We start from the raw sequence: 18,462 nt of genomic DNA, 5'->3' as shown, positions 1-18,462 counted from the left end.
CCTATAACGACCTCCATTGGCCTCAGCCAGAGTCTAAGGTGACACATGAACAGAAGATAATCCTAGGGACCTCATCCCGGATATAATCTTCAACTCCAATCTCCATATGAACCCCAGAAAATGCCTCAACATTTCCTTTTCTCCAGTTGAACCCCGAAAATCGCGCTGATCACGTAACATCCTTCGTTTTCACTTCCATCTCCGTCCGACGGAAAAACTTATCCAGTATCGCACTACTGGAGAACATTGCTGATCTGACATCACGATGCTAAACTCCTCAGAGTAACATCTTCACCCTCCGGCGAAACCAAACTTCAAGCTGTAACCACGACTTGAACTGTGCTGATCACATAACACTTCCCATCTCCGCTTGACGGAAAAAGCTTCCCTCCAGTATCGCGCTACTGGGGAATATCTTTGATTAAATCACGAGGCTAAACTCCTCGCAGTAACACCTCTTCACCTTTGGGCAAAACCACTTCTCGAACAATAACCACGGCTTGAGACTAGCTTATGCTTGCAATGATGAATGACTTTTTCTGCGTAATGCTCCATAACTATGGAAATGCTACGCGCTTTATTATTTTTCTATGCAACATGCTATGCTATTTTTTTTCATGATGAATGCATAAAAACGTCCCCCTCAAGGGACTCCTCTGAGGAGCTCGAGACACTCTGCTGAGGAACTCGTTAATACTCCGATTCCGCCCTGCTGGGGAGTAATGCTGCCGCTGGGAAAAGGTAACCCTTGCTGGGGAAGAACCTCCTTTGCACCCAATCCGCTCGAGAAACTGCTGGGGATAAGCACCACCAACGCTCTGTGGGGATACGACAGTCTTTGACTTGCTGGGGATATCAATCCCGAACCTGCTTCGGGAAACCCTCACAGATACCTGACGACTTCACTGGGGAAATGCTCACAGATACTCTGCTGGGAAACAGCCACCTCCAGGCCTGGCAACTGGGGAAGCATCGATCTGACACCTGCTGGGGATAACCATCTTGACCCTGCTAGGGAAACGAATGCCACTCCGCTGGGGACAACCCATGCAATCCATAGGTAGAATCAACTCAGCTGGGGATGCAGATATCAGTCCGCTACGGAAACTCGTCCAATCCACTGGTAGGATGAACACTGCTGGAGATATATTTCATTGAAACCCGCTCCACTCGGGGAACAGCAACCTTCGGGCCTGGCTGCTGAGGAAACTCCATTTAAAACCTGCCGAGGATAACCATCCTGACTCAGCTAGGGGAAGCCACAGACCTCGGATCTGCTAGGGAGTTGGTCCTCTACTTCTGCTTGGGGACCTAGCTGGGAAATGAGAAAAGTTGGTACAGAACACCCGTCGACTCGTCGAACCACGGTATCCACCTCCCATTCTCGTATCAGCTTTCCACTTTTGAGAATTTCCAGACTCGTCTGGACCTTTTCTGCTCCATCATCTTGTATTCTCAACCGCTCCGCGCTCGACGGAAAGCGAACTCCTGGGACTCATACATACTTTTCAATTTTCCGACTTTGAAGAGTCTTCTTGATTAATTCCAAAGGCCGTCGGACGTCCCTCGTCGTCTCTTCACCGTTCTCCAACCCGCCCGTCCTTGATCGGACTCTGCGGAGAATTTCTTCAAACTTTCCAGTCTTTCGACTTTGAAGAGTCTTCTTGATTATCATCAAGGATCGTCGTACGTCTCAACGTCTTCTCGTCATCCCTTCATATTCATTCGTCCCTGACTAGACTCCATGGGGATTGCTTTCGTCAACAGCTTCCACATCACAACCTGCAAGTGAGTGAAAAATACCTAACAGTTCCTGCAAAACAGATCGTCAGATAAAACCGTGCCCCAGGCGTGTCAAGATTTCAACACTTGGGTCACTCAACCTTCCAAATAAGATTTCCAGCTTTCAATCTTATAAACATGCATTAGAAGGGACCTGTATGTCTTAAAATGCAAAATTCTTTATCAAAATAATCGGATGTTTTTGCAATCAAAGCGGTAATGAAAAACAAAAACAAAATTATTTGACTGAATATGCATTTTATTGATTGGAAAAATGTGTGTGGCTCAAATGAGCAATACAAAGGAAGCAATTCCTGAAAAGAGGTAATTGCATAAAAGGAAAAATCTATCCTAATGGCAATGTGAAACCCGTGATCTCATCGAGTTCCAACTCGGTTACACCCCATATGTCCTCAGACTCTCCTTGCTTTCTGCCTTCTGAACAAGACGCTTCTGATTAATCCCCACCGGGTATTATCCATGTTGCTTTAACCAAAGCGCAAAAGATCATGTTGGACGCAGCTGTTCGTTTCAATCCCTCTTTTGCCTGGACCGCCCTTTCGGGTTTTCAGTCCACCGGGATACCCATTTTTGCCCAAGTCGCCTTCACAGGTTTTCGACTTGCCGGGTGTACATTTTTTTTCATTTTTATCCCTAATTTTTGCCCGACCCTTTCTTTCTGTTTTTTGGTTCGCCGGGATGCCCATTTTTGCCTGGACTATTTTGTTCTTTTCGTCCAGCGGGTCTATTTATACGAAGTATTTTTTAACTGCGTCCGCATTCACAGGGGATGGAAAATCTTCGTCATCCGTGGTCGTTAACAACAAGGCTCCTCCAGAGAAAACCTTCTTGACCACGAACGGACCTTCAAAATTGGGTGTCCATTTGCCCCTTCGATCGTTTTGAGGAGGAAGGATCCTTTTCAGCACCATATCACCTACGTGATATACCCGAGGTCGCACCTTCTTGTCAAAAGCACGCTTCATCCTTTGTTGGTACAACTGCCCATGACAGATGGCTGCTAGCCTTTTTTCTTCAATCAGGCTCTCCGAGCGAGACAGGCGTTTGCCCCAGTAGATGCACGCATCGAGGTTCGGCACCCAGGATACAAACTTCGTACTCAGCCACCATCGTTGCTGTACTCAAACGTTAGCCGGGAAATAAAAGCTCATTCACCTTAACCTCCCCGTCAGACATCAGAATCCGTTCGGATTCAGGGTCAGGCCCCTCCTCCGGGATCGGTTACTCTCAATCTTTCGATTAGAGCACCTCGAGATGTCCTCATCAGGGAACTCAAACTTCATCGGTTGATAACCCTTAATGGGTTGCTGGGCGAGGTAATCAGGCCATACACTCCCCTTGATTGCTTTCTGAGAGCATCACAAATCAGTCAACATTCTTTTGCACTCTCACAACCCGTCCGGTCAATGCTAGATTCTCAAACCCATACTTGATCGGATCCGTCTTGGACATCCACAAAGTGGTATGAACCAGCATACACTGTCTCAGTCGGCGAGCAGCCTATGCCAAAGTACAACAAGTTTTCTCGAACAGTGAATGTATTGTTTCACAGTCGACAAACTTTTTGCTAAGGTAAATTGCATGCTCTTTTCAACAAGACTCGTCATGCTGACCCAATACACCTCGTAGACCCCTCGAGGGCCGTCAAGTACCAGATTAACAATTGCTCCTTCCACAGGGAGATGTCAGAATCAGAGGTTCCTGCAACTCATTCTCTTTTTTTTCAATGCCCCTTGGCAATCATTATTCCACCTGACCGTTTGATCTTCCTTTTCAACGTCTTGAAAATCGGTTCACACGTGGCTGTTAGATGAGATGTGAACCATGACATGTAGTTCAATCTATCTAAGAAACCACGAACCTCTCTTTTTTTCCTCTCGGTTCAGGCATTTTTTTTTTTTTTTTTGCAGGATCAACCTCGATTCCTCTCCTACAATGAACCCCAACAGCTTACCGCCCCGCACTCTGATAGTGCACTTATCTGAATTCAACCTCAGTTTGAATTGTCTCCACCAGATTACTCAGCTTGATCAGATCTGCCAGATGCCCCTCTCCTGTCTGGGACTTTGCTATCATGTCATCATCATAGCATTCAATTTCATGATGAATCATATCATGAAACAAAGTCACCATGGCTCTCTGACAAGTAGCACCGGCGTTCTGCTTCTCTGAAGGACAGTCTCCTTTACACGGTAGCTTGTGCGCAATGACATCGGTATCCGACCCTGGCATATCCTGACATGACCAGGCGAAGGTATCCACTTGCTCTTTTAACAGGGCTACCATTCTGCTCTCGACTTGCCTCTGAAGCGGCCACAATTTTCATTTCCTTTCTGACCTCGGCGGTATACAGGTTAACAAGCTCAACTTGCCCTTCATGCGGCTGAATCACCTTCTCCTCTTGTCTCAACAACCTGGCTAATTTCCAGCAGATCACAATCTTCTTCGCCTTCTTCTTCGGCATGATAGATCGGTTTGTCGAAGTCATATGAGGTGTAACCAAATTGTTATCAACGAGATCCGGAGAATTACTTTCCGAAGTCGGAACGAGACAAATCAAAAAGAGAAAAAAAACAAACATTGCCATTTTTATTTGTTTTTAAAACTGCAAAAATAAATGAAAAACAGGGAACACCGCTTTTTGACTGAAAAACATCCATTTATTAATGATGCAGAAATGTTGCAAATGTAAACATGAGGTGGCCCTTACAATGAACCATTACGTGTCGGGCAACACGTATGGCTTTCATGCAGATAAAAACTGAAAACAGAAATTATTACTCTTCAGGACGAGTGACAGTGATGATCTTTTTAAGCCTTCCAGCTTCCTGGTACGCACGGCTTTATCCAACCATTGAACTTGCAGTCACTGTCAGTTTCTTCACCTACCGCATAGGCGTGATCCGAATCTTCAGCAATTGCACTTACCATCGCCTGACCATGTGCCGGCATGGGATTGACATTAATATTTGGTGACGGTGCAAAATTAATAGCCTTGGAGTCTACCAAATCCTGGACAACATTCTTGAATGCTCTACAGCCCTCAATGTTATGCCCCGGTGTTCCAGAATGAAATTCACACTGGGCATTCTCATCATAGTTAGGAGGCTTCTGATCTGTTCTCATCGGAACCATCGCCCTCGGCTGAACCAACCCAAAATCCATCAACTTTTTAAACAGAACAGCATATGTCACGGGCGGCTTGTCAAAATGGCGATCGACCCCCTTTCCTCTCACTTGGCTCCCAGCTCCCAGTGCTCTCTGTGGAGTTGGCTGAGGTTGTTGTCGGACTGACTGATTACCAGCAGGGATGGTTACCGCAGCAGTGTGCTTGTAGTAACGATCCCTACCACGTCCTCTCTGGGCATGCACAGACACAGCACTCGCGTCATCCTCCTTCTTAGGCTGACCATCACCAAAGGATTTCTTCGGTCCAGACGACGAAGCGTTTCCTTGTATGCTCCCCATCTTCAGCCAGTCTTCAATCCTCCCCACCTTCTCGGCAATTTCTTTCTGCCCTAAGGCGAACTCTTGCATGACATTGATCAGCTCTCCCATCTTCTCTTTCAGCTCGAGAATGTCGGTGTTAAGCGGATCCATCAGTTTGGATTTGTTTCCCCTAGCAGGATATCTGAGCAAACGAGCTATGCGCACCGGTTGACACCTACAAAACAGCAAGTGGGTTAATATGCATGAATGCAATGTCTATCCATATGAGGAAGATTCTGTCCTTTGATTCTGGTTTCATCGAGACGGATAAAAAATCGACAATAATATTCTGACATCCGGATGTCTCTCAACCAGATTCTTAATCAGTAATACTCCCCATATGGCTAGACGTAGGTTAGGTGCAGATGAATGCACAATGATGCAGATGTATGAATGCAATGCATTGTCATCCTCCAAGTCCTCTGATCATCTGTTGCTCTGAATCACAGCCCTGATCTCTGAACCTATCACAACCATCTGAAGGAATATGTAACCACAAATCCGACTTAGGAGTTCCAAAATAAACGGAACTGAAAGATACACCATCATCATCATCACCAAACAACCTCTGAGCAGATACCACAATCATCTGAATCGGCCCGGGGAATCCTGAAATAAACGGATCCCCACTGATAAATACTGCGGACAGCACTCCGGCGTCTCAACAAGAAATGGCCATAAATCCGACTTATAAATAGGACTCTGATCAACGGAACCAAAAGTCACCATTTGAGTCACCATCTGAACATGCATCTGAAAGAATCACCCTCCCCTCACAGGTAAATTCTAATCAGGTCACCCTAAGGCGGATAATAGTCTCGACAATCGGGCAAAGATACTCAATGGGTTTGCCCTTTCGGGTGTGCCATTGTAGCTCCCTTAAGATCGTCTAAACCAAAGATCCGGGAAATGATCGGTTACCAGAGTCAACAGCTCAAATGAAGTAACTCAACCAAAGTGGAATACCCACAGAGGCAAGCACTATCAAATGAACCTCGTCCGGCTTGTGGTACATCATGCTGCCAGGCACATATTGACCTAACATGAAAGAGGCAACATGAGACCACACTAGTCCTAGATGTATACTCGGGCCTGGGTTTTAGCCCCACTCAGAACACCCACCCCAAAGCAGAGGAACCACCTGCACAGAGGACGGCAACATGATAGTATGATGCATGCAAATATTTATGCAAATATATACACAGTCAGAATAATAAATGCAATAAATAAAGCAAACAAGCAACCTAAACTATCCTAGAACGCTAGGAAAGACTTGCTCGGGGAAGATGGACCAGCACAGGTCAACATCTTATCAGATCCCCAGCAGAGTCGCCAGCTGTCACATCCGCGAAAAAACAACCGGCGAGCTGAAACAAAAACACAAACAGAGCCGCCATTGCGCGTTATTTATCCTAAGATAGGGAAAGGAAACGCTCAGAGAAACCTGGAAAAAGCATGGTCTCGTGACCAAAGAGAAAGGGTACGGGAGTCGGTTACGCAAGGGGAAGGTATTAGCACCCCTCACGTCCGTCGTACTCGACGGGATCCACGTTCTAAGAAAAGAAAAGGTTGCTAAAACACCACACACACACGCACCGAAGACAACACAGGTGGGGTTAAGGGGAAGAGAGCTCGATAGGACGTCACATCCTATGCCTACGTATCTCGTCTGGAACGAGAATCAGAGCTGCCGTAGTTCGGCTCACGCACGCCAAACAAGACACACACACCCACAGGCAAACAGGGAACCCGACAACCACTCGATGGAATTACGTCAGCTTCCGAACCAAACAAACACAATCAGGATACGTACAGCCAATCGCTGGGCTTACGTCCATATCCTGACACACAAGAAGATAACAAGCAAACACACACAAAAAGAAAAAAAAGTGCCCGGAGAGACTTCGCACGGTCTCCTGCCTACATACCTCGTCTGGAACGAGGATCAGGGCGATGTAGTTCCCCCGAAAGGGAAAGAAAATCTAGCCAGAAACCAAGGGAAGACACACTACCAGGGAGCTGTACTCGAGCCTAGTGTTATCATGCATCATGGCCCTATGTTGTGGTTTCTACCTACTTGCGCAACAGCAAGCTAATCCTATCCAGGAAAGAAGCAAGCATACAAGCATACAAAACAAAACAAGCATCTCAAGCAAATATTCACAAAGCACACACTATAACCAGTCAAGTGAGGCTCAAACAATGGGTTTGACTGCCGAAGCAAGTCATCTGTACATGGGTAGTATTCGCTCTTAACCTTGCCATTGTGGGGCTAAGGTGAAGCAGATGAAAGGTGAGTGAAGATTAGACTTCACAGCTCTTATCCCTGACCAGGGAGAGCTTCAGACAAAGGAGCGTGGGTCCAGAATGGAGGGACCCTTCTACGCTCAAAGACTCTGACTCGAACGTGCAACATCACAAGATCTTGGGTTTGTGTCCCAATGCATCAACACACAGCCGTGTGAGCAGAGGGACGACTCACAGAATAGTGGGGGATAGATTGCATATCCCTTTGATCCACCAATTGCCTCATAGAGGTCTTTACCTGCTTGGCACAAATGTAAACAACCACAAACATCGCCTCTTAAGGAGGACTTCAGACAGTTGCCTGGCCAAGTAACAGGCCAGGTCTTCCAGACTACATGGAGAATAGAAGTCCTACCTCAAGTGGTTTAAAAACCAAGCAACAGCAAGCAAGTTCTTAAAGAACTGTAAGCAACTTAATGTACCTGAAATCAATCAAGTATCATCAGTACTCAGACAGACAAACAGTAAACAGCAAAAGTCAATCTATACAGACAACACAAGTTAATGCACATAAGTGCAAGCTATGAGCTCAAACTCAAGCATCCAATCTTACAACACAAAGTCAAGTTAGTAGACAACATCAAACAAATTCAATTTTTGCAACTTGCATTTATCTCCTTTAAGCTTTTTGCCTTTCAACCTGAAAATCCACACCAAATGCGAGAAACAGGACCACTAGGCCAAGCCTAGGGTCCAAAAGGGATAAAAAATCTAAACAGCAAGTGAATTTCAATTAACATCAAATTAAAACAATTCAAAAGCAAATGCAATTGGTCCCATGCTCATATCATTCACCATTATCATTTCATGCACAATTTAACATTAATCATGCAATTTGCAACTCCAAAAGACCAAACAGAACTATTTCACTCAAAAGCATACCAAAACCATTCAATTAATTCCACAAAAATTCACACCAAAACAGGACATATTCAATGTATAGCATGTCAATTTTCAGCTCAATTGGACAAAAGAAAGTAGGTCAATGAAAATCAAGAAGTCCAGACACAATTATACAAGCCAATTCAAGACATCCAAACAAACATCCACTTCAACAATTCATAAAACAGTGACAACATATTAGAAATGAATGGGATCAAAACCATGATGTCCTACAATGTGTCTATAATCAGCATACCAAATTTCACATTCATCCAATACCATATGAGAATTTCACAAGCAAAATGCCAACATGTGTCACACAAGGTTACCAAATGAGCATACAGAGAAGAAAATTATCAATCAATTTGAAATTGCAACCAAAAATCCCAGCAAAATTCACATGTTATCTTGACATATCAGTGATCATCCACACAAAATTTCAACTCAATCCAACAATCCTAGGCCATGCAAATAAAATCAGAAAGTTGACCTAGCTAGGTGTGACACGAATTGTCACACCTCTATTCAAAAAATCATATCTAATCAGCCAAGTATCCAAAAATTGCAAACTCTACATGGAAATCACCATCAACATGTCCAGAATAAGCACAAAACTTTTCATTCATTTCTTTGGAAGAATAAGCATTTCATGTTAAAAATGGAAAAACATACAAAATATGCACACAAGTCAAAGATCAATAGGCAAGGTCAAAATTTCTCCATGCACAACTTATGGTATCATGCCTATAAAATTCTAGACAAATTTTGAGATCTATCAAAAAAAGTCTCACTAATTTTGGATTAATAATGAATTTTCTATGATTTTTTAAAGTTTTATTGAATTATTGAATAATTATTTAAGATGTTAATTTAATTAATTACTGCGAATGGCAAAACCGTAATAATCATGTTTCAGGCCAAAACGGTGCGTTCCACATTAATGTGTTGTCAGCGCCTAATTGGATGGATCCGGCGGCAAACAGAATTTCAAAAACGCCAGGCCAAGAAATGGATCTACACGCGAGCTTTTCCAGAATTTCTCCAAGAACAGCATGAATGTTCTTCATCACGCCCAGAATTCATCAAGAACAAATGGCAACCAAATCGAGCAAGCCTTATACCAAACTCTTCGTCTTCCAACGTACATTCAAGATATGCTAATGATTTCGCCTAATTCTCACTATGCTAGACGGATCGATCGGTTAAAGGTTTGACATCAAAGCTTTGAATCGAAATAACTTTCTCTACAGTTAATCATTTTGAAAACCGAACACATCATGTTGTTCTACGTTGGACGCACTACAATAAGCATGTAACAATCGAAGCAATTAGTGAAGTCGAGTTTTGGTACCTTGGATGAAGACAATGATGATTTGCGCGTGTTTAGAGGTGATTCTTCAAAACAGATGAAGAAGAAAGTTGTGGAAGGAGAATGCAATAGCTAGATCGATCCAACACAGCTCCAATTGCAAGAAATATCAAATCACCATTGTTGAACACCACTTGAACAGTCACGAATCCAATGCTTTCTTGCTCCAAATCACCAAAACAGTTGAAGCTAATGGTTTATGGAAGATGAAGCAAAAGGAATTTTGCACTTTGATCAAGAATTGATGAAGATTGATGAGAAAAAGTGATGAAGCTTTTTGGAGAATTTGAGAGGTTCTTGGTGAAATTCTGTTACAGATCTTGGTAATTGTGATTGTGGTTCAAATTCAGTTATGATTAAAGCTTTATACTCTTGCTTAATCACCTCTTAATCTCACATTAACCAAAATGACATGTAATTAGCATAATGCAATTTCTTAAGGCAAGGGCAAAAATGTCATTTCACATCAGGCTTTGTGACAGCTGTATGACAGCTCAGACACCTTCCAAATATCATTTGTGATGTGTTGGCATTTGTCTTATGTTGATTGGCATTGTATTTCTCATTTTCCATATGTCATGCCAAAATTTGCATTTTCAAGTGAAGTTTAAAAATGGCCTTGCCAAATTTTGCACCTTGAAAACTTATGACCATTCAAACCATCTCTAATTGGCATATGTGAGGTGTTGCAAAAACTCCCATGCCAAAATTCCAATTATTTCTCCATTTGGACCATTTTGCCCTTGGATTTTCAATTGTACACTTGAAAATTGACTTTTTGCATTGACCATTTTTGATGAATTCCAATTATGCACCATGAAAGTACATGTTAAATGGAGTTTGCTCATAAAAAGATCACTCAATTTGGACACTCCATGTGAAAGTTATGCCACTTTGATTATGGGTCATTTCTGAAATTGAATGGACCATAACTTGCCAACCATACATGGGAATTTCAAGTTCTTGGACTTTTTGGAAAGGTGAGACCAAGATCTACAACTTTCATGTTGAACACATTTTCATTTGAAGCTTCCTTGGACATGTAATTTTGAGGTCAAAAACTTTCCATTTTTGGAAACTTCCATTACAAGTCACTTTCTATTTTTGGCAATTTTTGTTCTGACTTTATTTTCTTCATTCTTAAGCTTTGACATGTCAAATAACACTTGTTCCAACATGAATGAAGTGTCACTTGCCCTCTCCCACCTCCAAATCCATAAAATCAAGCACAGTTGACCACAGTTGACTTTTTCAATTGATAGATGAATTTGGCAATGCACTGATCAAGCTGAGCCCCAATTCTCTGATGAAATGGCTCAAGGGTGAAACCCTAGCCTCCATAAGCTCAACACAATCATGAAATGATCCCCATATCCATTGTAGACCCCATCTCCTTGCCATGCCCTGATTGGCCCAATGCAACTGATTAGGGTTGACCAGTGGTCAAAACCCTAATCTCAAGATATATGCTCCAACACTTGATGATGACAAACCATGATGATGATGATGAATCATTTCAAACAAGATGAAGACCAATCTCCTTGAGAACCACAAAACCCTAATTTGGACCTCCACATCCTCAGATGATTAATGACCAGTCCAATGAAACCCTAACTTGCACATGACCTCTTCATCTTCTTGATCAAGACTTGTGAGGATGACTTGCACAATGTAACCACATGATATGCAATATGCAATGCCTAATGACCTAAAAATGATATGTAATATGTTATGCTAGTCCCAAGAGAGGAGGGCAAATTTTGAGGTGTTACACCTTGAAGGCAAGCGTCTGAGGCAAGTGCAAAATAAACCACTTGTACAGCAGAGGCAGACAACACATAATGGAACCACCACCCTTTGCATTCCTCTTATGCAAAGAGAAATAAGTGTCACCCGACAGAGTCGGAACGGGATTAAGAGAAGAGAAAATCCTAATAGCATTCACATCCATGAAGTTGTCGATGTTGGGAAATAACACTAGCCCATAGATGAGGCGTATAAGTATGGCTTCAAAAGCTTCCTTACTCACGGCCTTCCCAAACAAAGTAACTTTGGCAATCAGAAAATCATATGGGAGACCTTGAATTCCACCCTTGGTAGTCATATTGGCAAAAATGTCAGATACATCTACATGAAGCATGTCAGCAATCTCCTGAGAAGACGGAATCTTCTCCAAACCACTGAACGGTAACTGGTCCAAAATAGGTATACCCACATGATAAGCATACTCCTCAAGTGTAGGCAAAAGCTGGAAATCCGGAAAAAGTGAAGCATCGATACAGAGGATCGTAGAACTGCACCAACATACTCATCAGACCCTCATCCACTTTGGTAGAAAGAATAGACAGAAGCTTCCCATGGTGAGCTTTGAACTCCAAAGGCTCTAATGCATAAGATACCAAACTCCTTAACTCTTTCAAGTCGGGTTGTCTGAAACTATACTTCTTCGTATTCCTTCTTTGCTTATCCATGTCTGAAAATTTGCAAATAGACCTCTTAAGTTCCTTGAAAAATCATTATTGTTGATGACATGAATGCATGAATGCATGGATGAAACAAACACACTCAAGGATCAAGCAAGTCACACCATACAAAGGTCACGGCATGGCTCAAGTCATCGTCAATATCAATCATCCATTTTGGTGGATTATAGTTTACACCTTATGAACACTTAAGCTCCATTGATATTGAGGATATACTAGAACAGATCAATCACGAATCACGGGTTTGTAAGTCACGAGCATGGAGTCTCGGTTAAGAACCGCCCAACGAGAGTGTACTATGGTTAAACCTGAAAATCATGTTCTAAAAAGGTTCCCATAGTCATCATCTCATATTTCGAATATTATCGGATAAAATGACTACTCGTCCTCCAAAAATATTCTCAAGAGGGACTCTTATGAGTGTAGTATCGCGTAATAACCGCCTCAAGTATTACACTTGAACGACCTTCGCACTACGTCCTAAAATAGGCCAAGATGGGCTAGGTATCTAAGGTCCTTGGTTTCTAAGGATCCTATTGGAAAGAGTAATGCCTAACCACGACTACTCGTGTGACATTATTGATCCCAATAAGACCTCCACCAAGTGAATGGACTTGCAAGCAACTTGTTAAGGATAACTCCATACAAGTCAACAAGACTATGCCATTCTCCTATCATAAGTGCACTCGGGTTCGGGTATAGAACTCATCTCACAAGAAACCACCAAGCATACAAGCAATTAATATATCAAGCAATTCATACATTACAAACAATACATCCATCCCAAATTTGCACAAAAATATGTCACAAATAAATATAAACATACAACACATATAAGCAAAAAATAGGCTTAACCCACTAGAGAGGTTTTAATCCCCAGTAGAGTCACCACTTTTCTGTAGCGGGGTTTTCGTTACCTTTAGGCTTATTGACTAGACCAAAAGTCAACATACAATTCGAGTCGCCACCGCACTTTTATTTATCCAAAGGAAAGGCTAAAAAGCGAACAAAAGCAAAGGTAAGAAGTTTTTCAAATCAAAATCTAATAAAAATGTCAGAGATCTAGGTAAGGGGGTTGATTATGAAATGGGAAGGTTTTACGCACCCAAAACATCCTTAGTACTCTAAGGGAACCCTTTTTGCAAATATGTGTTGTAGGCTGGTATTTGTGAAAATATTTGTACAAAAGATTGGAGAGATGAGAAGAGAATAGATTATTTACAAATTTATTGTTTGAATGGATGAACCCATTGCCTACGTACTGTAGAACCTCAAATTTGCACCCCCATTCATGCATTCATTTCATTTTTAGGTCATTAACATCACATTAACATTACCTTATCATTGCATAGTGCATTGCATCATATCCATCTGGCATGGGCATCAAGAGAATTCATCTGTGCAAGAGACCAAGCATTTCTTGAGATAAAGGCCCTATGGTTGTTCTAGAGAGATTATGTGAATCAAGGTTCATTTTGAAACAACTTGACCAAGTGTTAGATGCTCAAGAGTCCACAGTGCAGGTTCAGGTCATCTGGGACCCATAAAAGTCAACTGCAAGTCAATTGAGGGCTAGGAGATGGAGAAATGGGTTGAGACACCTAATTCATGTCCAAAAGAGGTTTATTCATCATATCAAACATCTACCTTGAAGATTTTGAAGCCAAATCAAAAGTTTCCCAAAATGGAAAGTGACCTGTAATTTCAAGTTTCCAAAAATCGCAAAATTTCGGACCACTTTCAACTTGACTTTCCAACAATAAAGAAGCTTCAAATGAAATTTTGTCCAACATGAAAGTTGAAGATCCTTCTCTCCCATTTCCAAAAAGTCCAAGATCATGAGCATCTGATGAATGGTTGAGGATATATGATCAAATCATTGCCAAGTGTGCATGGAACTTCAAAATGCCATAACTTTTGACTCATAATTCCAAATTGAGTGCCTCTTTTTGCGTATTTCTTCTCATGACATGTATTTTCCAAATCCATCAAGGCATTGCATGAAATTTCATCACATGACCATTTGCTTATTCATGCTCATTTTGGAGGGAAAATCATGAATTTGAATTTGGTGCATCATATGAGCTTTTTAACCATTCCAATATGTTCATAAGATGATTTTAAGTGAAATTGCATGGCCATGTGGTACTGTTCACGTGCATGTTGCATGCATGTGGTGAAAAATCAAATTTTGCACTACACCTTAGTTCTCACTAAAATTTCATTAACCATGCTTAATTCTAATTAGCAAATGGATTAACATAGCATATAAAAGGATAATCCTAACAGAATTTTCAGATTTGATGATTCTAGATCTAGATTCAAACTTTCCCTCCAAAATTTCTCTCCACCATAATTCAAATTTTTTTCCATATAACACCTTGATTTTCTTGCATATTTGTGTTCTCTGATCATCATTTAGCATAGATCCAGCATTGATTTGCAGAATTTGGTGAAGAATTAAGCATATGAAGCTCAAGAACATGGCAATGGAAATTGAACTTTGAGCTAGATCCAAGCCCTTCCAAGAGTTGATTCGTGCTTCAGAAGTCATAACAAGGTTGATAGAAGAGATTTGGATCCTGCTAGACACCTGGATCCATTGCTGCCATTGATTAAGCGTCAAGAGGTACTTTAGCCGCTTTAACTCATTGCTTGAGTTGCTTTGCTTTGCTTGTGGTTGGCATACCACCTAGGTAACTTCCTATTCTCCATGTAGTCTGGAAGACCTGTCATGTTCTTTTGGCAGACACCTGTCCGAAGCCCTCCTTAAGAGGCAATGTTTGTGCTTGTTTATCTTTGTGCCTTGTACTTCAAGACCTCCTAAGTGAAGAGGCAATTGGCAGATAGAAGGGACTAGCAGCCAGTCCCCTGCTATTCAGTTGAGTCTTTCATCTTGCTCGCACTTCGTGCTGATGCAGTTTGAATAAACACCTAAGATCCTTGTATATAGAGTCGGTCAAGTGGAGTAGAGTCCCACATTCTGGACTCCCACGTTGTCACTGATTAAAGCTCACCCAGGCCCGGGTTAAGAGCTATGAGGTCTTACCGTCATTACCTTTTCATCTGCTCACCCTGACTGTCAATGTCAGTGGTTAAGAGCCCTCATATACCCCTTCCAGTTGGCTTGTTTGTCGAGGTTGATATGACCCCTTGACTAAAGCCCAGCCTTGTATGAGCCGCTTGTTTGCATATAGTGTGTGCTTGCTCTCCTGTGCTTGTGTTTGTTTATTTGCTATTTAGGCTAGCTTGCTTCCTGTGCGAGTTAGGTGCTGATTAGAGACCTCATCATAGGGATCGTTTGCATGACAACTTCTAGGCTCGAGTCGTAGTCTCCCTTCTAGTTGTTATCTCCCTAGTCTCTGGTTAGGACAGTTTTTCCCTGTTAAGGGGAACTATGTCGCCCTGATCCTCATACTAGATGAGGTATGTAGGCATGAGATGAGCTGATCTCTCCGGGCGCCCTTTTTCTTTTTCAACCCTCCTGTGTGTGTTTGTTTGTTCGGAGTCTGACATAAGTCCAGCGATTGGCAGTCGGTTTCCTGTGTGTGTCTGTTTGTTCGGAGTCTGACGTAAGTCCAGCGATTGGCAGTCAGTTTCTGTGTGTGTTTGTTTGTTCGGAGTCTGAGTAAGTCCAGCGATTGGCAGCCGTTTTCCTGTGTGTGTTTGTTTGTGCGGAGTCTGACGTAAGTCCAGCGATTGGTGTCGCATCCGCGAAAAACAACCGGCGGGCTAAAACAAAAACAACACAGAGCCGCCACTGCGCGTTATTTATCCCAAGATAGGGAAAGGAAACGCTCAGAGAAACCTGGAAAGGAAATGGTCTCGCGACCAAAGAGAAAGGGTAAGGGAGTCGGTTACGCAAGGGGAAGGTATTAGCACCCCTCACGTCCGTCGTACTCGACGGGATCCACGCTCTAAGAAAAGAAAAGGTTGCTAAACATCACACACACACGCACCGAAGACAACACAGGTGGGGTTAAGAGGAAGGGAGCTCGATAGGACGTCGCATCCTATGCCTACGTATCTCGTCTGGAACGAGAATCAGAGCTGCCGTAGTTCGGCTCACGCACGCCAAACAACACACACACCGACAGGCAAACAGGGAACCCGACAACCACTCGATGGAATTACGTCAGCTTCCGAACCAAACAAACACCATCAGGATACGTACAACCAATCGCTGGGCTTACGTCCATATTCTGACACACAAGAAGATAACAAGCAAACGCACACAAAAAAGAAAAAAAGTGCCCGGAGAGACCTCGCACGGTCTCCTGCCTACATACCTCGTCTGGAACGAGGATCAGGGCGATGTAGTTCCCCCGAAAGGGAAAGAAAATCTAGCCAGAAACCAAGGGAAGACACACTACCAGGGAGCTGGACTCGAGCCTAGTGTTATCATGCATCATTGCCCTACGTTGTGGTTTCTACCTACTTGCACAACTGCAAGCTAATCCTATCCAGGAAAACAAGCATACAAGCATACAAGCAAACAGAGCAAACAAATATTCACAAAGCACACACTATAACCAGTCAAGTGAGGCTCAAACAATGGGTTTGACTGCCGAAGCAAGTCATCTGTACATGGGTAGTATTCGCTCTTAACCTTGCCATTGCGGGGCTAAGGTGAAGCAGATGAAAGGTGAGTGAAGATTAGACTTCACAGCTCTTATCCCTGACCAGGGAGAGCTTCAGACAAAGGAGCGTGGGTCCAGAATGGAGGGACCCTTCTACGCTCAAGACTCTGACTCGATTGTGCAACAACACAGGATCTTGGGTTTGTGTCCCAATGCATCAACACACAGCCGTGTGAGCAGAGGGACGACTCAACAGAATAGTGGGGGATAGATTGCATATCCCTTTGATCCACCAATTGCCTCATAGAGGTCTTTACCTGCTTGGCACAAATGTAAACAACCACAAACATCGCCTCTTAAGGAGGACTTCAGACAGTTGCCTGGCCAAGTAACAGGCCAGGTCTTCCAGACTACATTAAGAATAGAAGTCCTACCTCAAGTGGTTTAAAAACCAAGCAGCAGCAAGCAAGTTCTTAAAGAACTGTAAGCGACTAAATGTACCTGAAATCAATCAAGTATCATCAGTACTCAGACAGACAAACAATAAACAACAAATGTTAATCTATACAGACAACACAAGTTAATCCACATAAGTGCAAGCTATAAGCTCAAGCTCAAGCATCAATCCCTACAAAACAAATACATGTTAGTGGACAACATCAAACAAATTCAATTTTCACTTTTCAATTTCCTTCTTAAGCCTTTTGCACTTTTAACCTGAAAAGTCAAACCAAATGTGAGAAACTAGACCACTAGGCCAAGCCTAGGGTCCAAAAGGGATAAAAAAATCTAAACAGCAAGTGAATTTCAATTAACATCAAATTAAAACAATTCAAAAGCAAATGCAATTGGTCCCATGCTCATATCATTCACCATTATCATTTCATGCACAATTTAACATTAATCATGCAATTTGCAACTCCAAAAGACCAAACAGAACTATTTCACTCAAAAGCATACCAAAACCATTCAATTAATTCCACAAAAACTCACACCAAAACAGGACATATTCAATGTATAGCATGTCAATTTTCAGCTCAATTGGACAAAAGAAAGTAGGTCAATGAAAATCAAGAAGTCCAGACACAATTATTCAAACCAATTCAAGGCATCCAAGCAAGCATCCACTTCAATAATTCATAAAACCGTGACAACATATTAGAAATGAATGGGATCAAAACCATGATGTCCTACAATGTGTCTAGAATGCTCATATCAAATTTCATCTTCATCCAATACCATATGAGAATTTCACAAGCAAAATGCAAACATATGTCACACAAGGTTACCAAATGAGCATACAGAGAAGAAAATTATCAATCAATTTGAAAATGCAACCAAAAATCCCAGCAAATTTCACATGTTACCTTGACATATCAATGATCATCCACACAAAATTTCAGCTCAAATCAACATCCCTAAGCATTTTAAATAAAATCAGAAAGTTGACCTAGCTTGGTGTGACACAAATTGTCACACCTTAATTCAGAAAATCATATCTAATCAACCAAGTATCCAAAAATCACAAACTCTATATGAAAATCACCAT

The sequence above is a fragment of the Lathyrus oleraceus genome, chromosome 5 (genome assembly GCF_024323335.1).
Source record: "Lathyrus oleraceus cultivar Zhongwan6 chromosome 5, CAAS_Psat_ZW6_1.0, whole genome shotgun sequence".
NCBI classification, from domain to species: Eukaryota; Viridiplantae; Streptophyta; class Magnoliopsida; order Fabales; family Fabaceae; genus Lathyrus; species Lathyrus oleraceus.
This window is presented reverse-complemented; position numbering follows the sequence as displayed.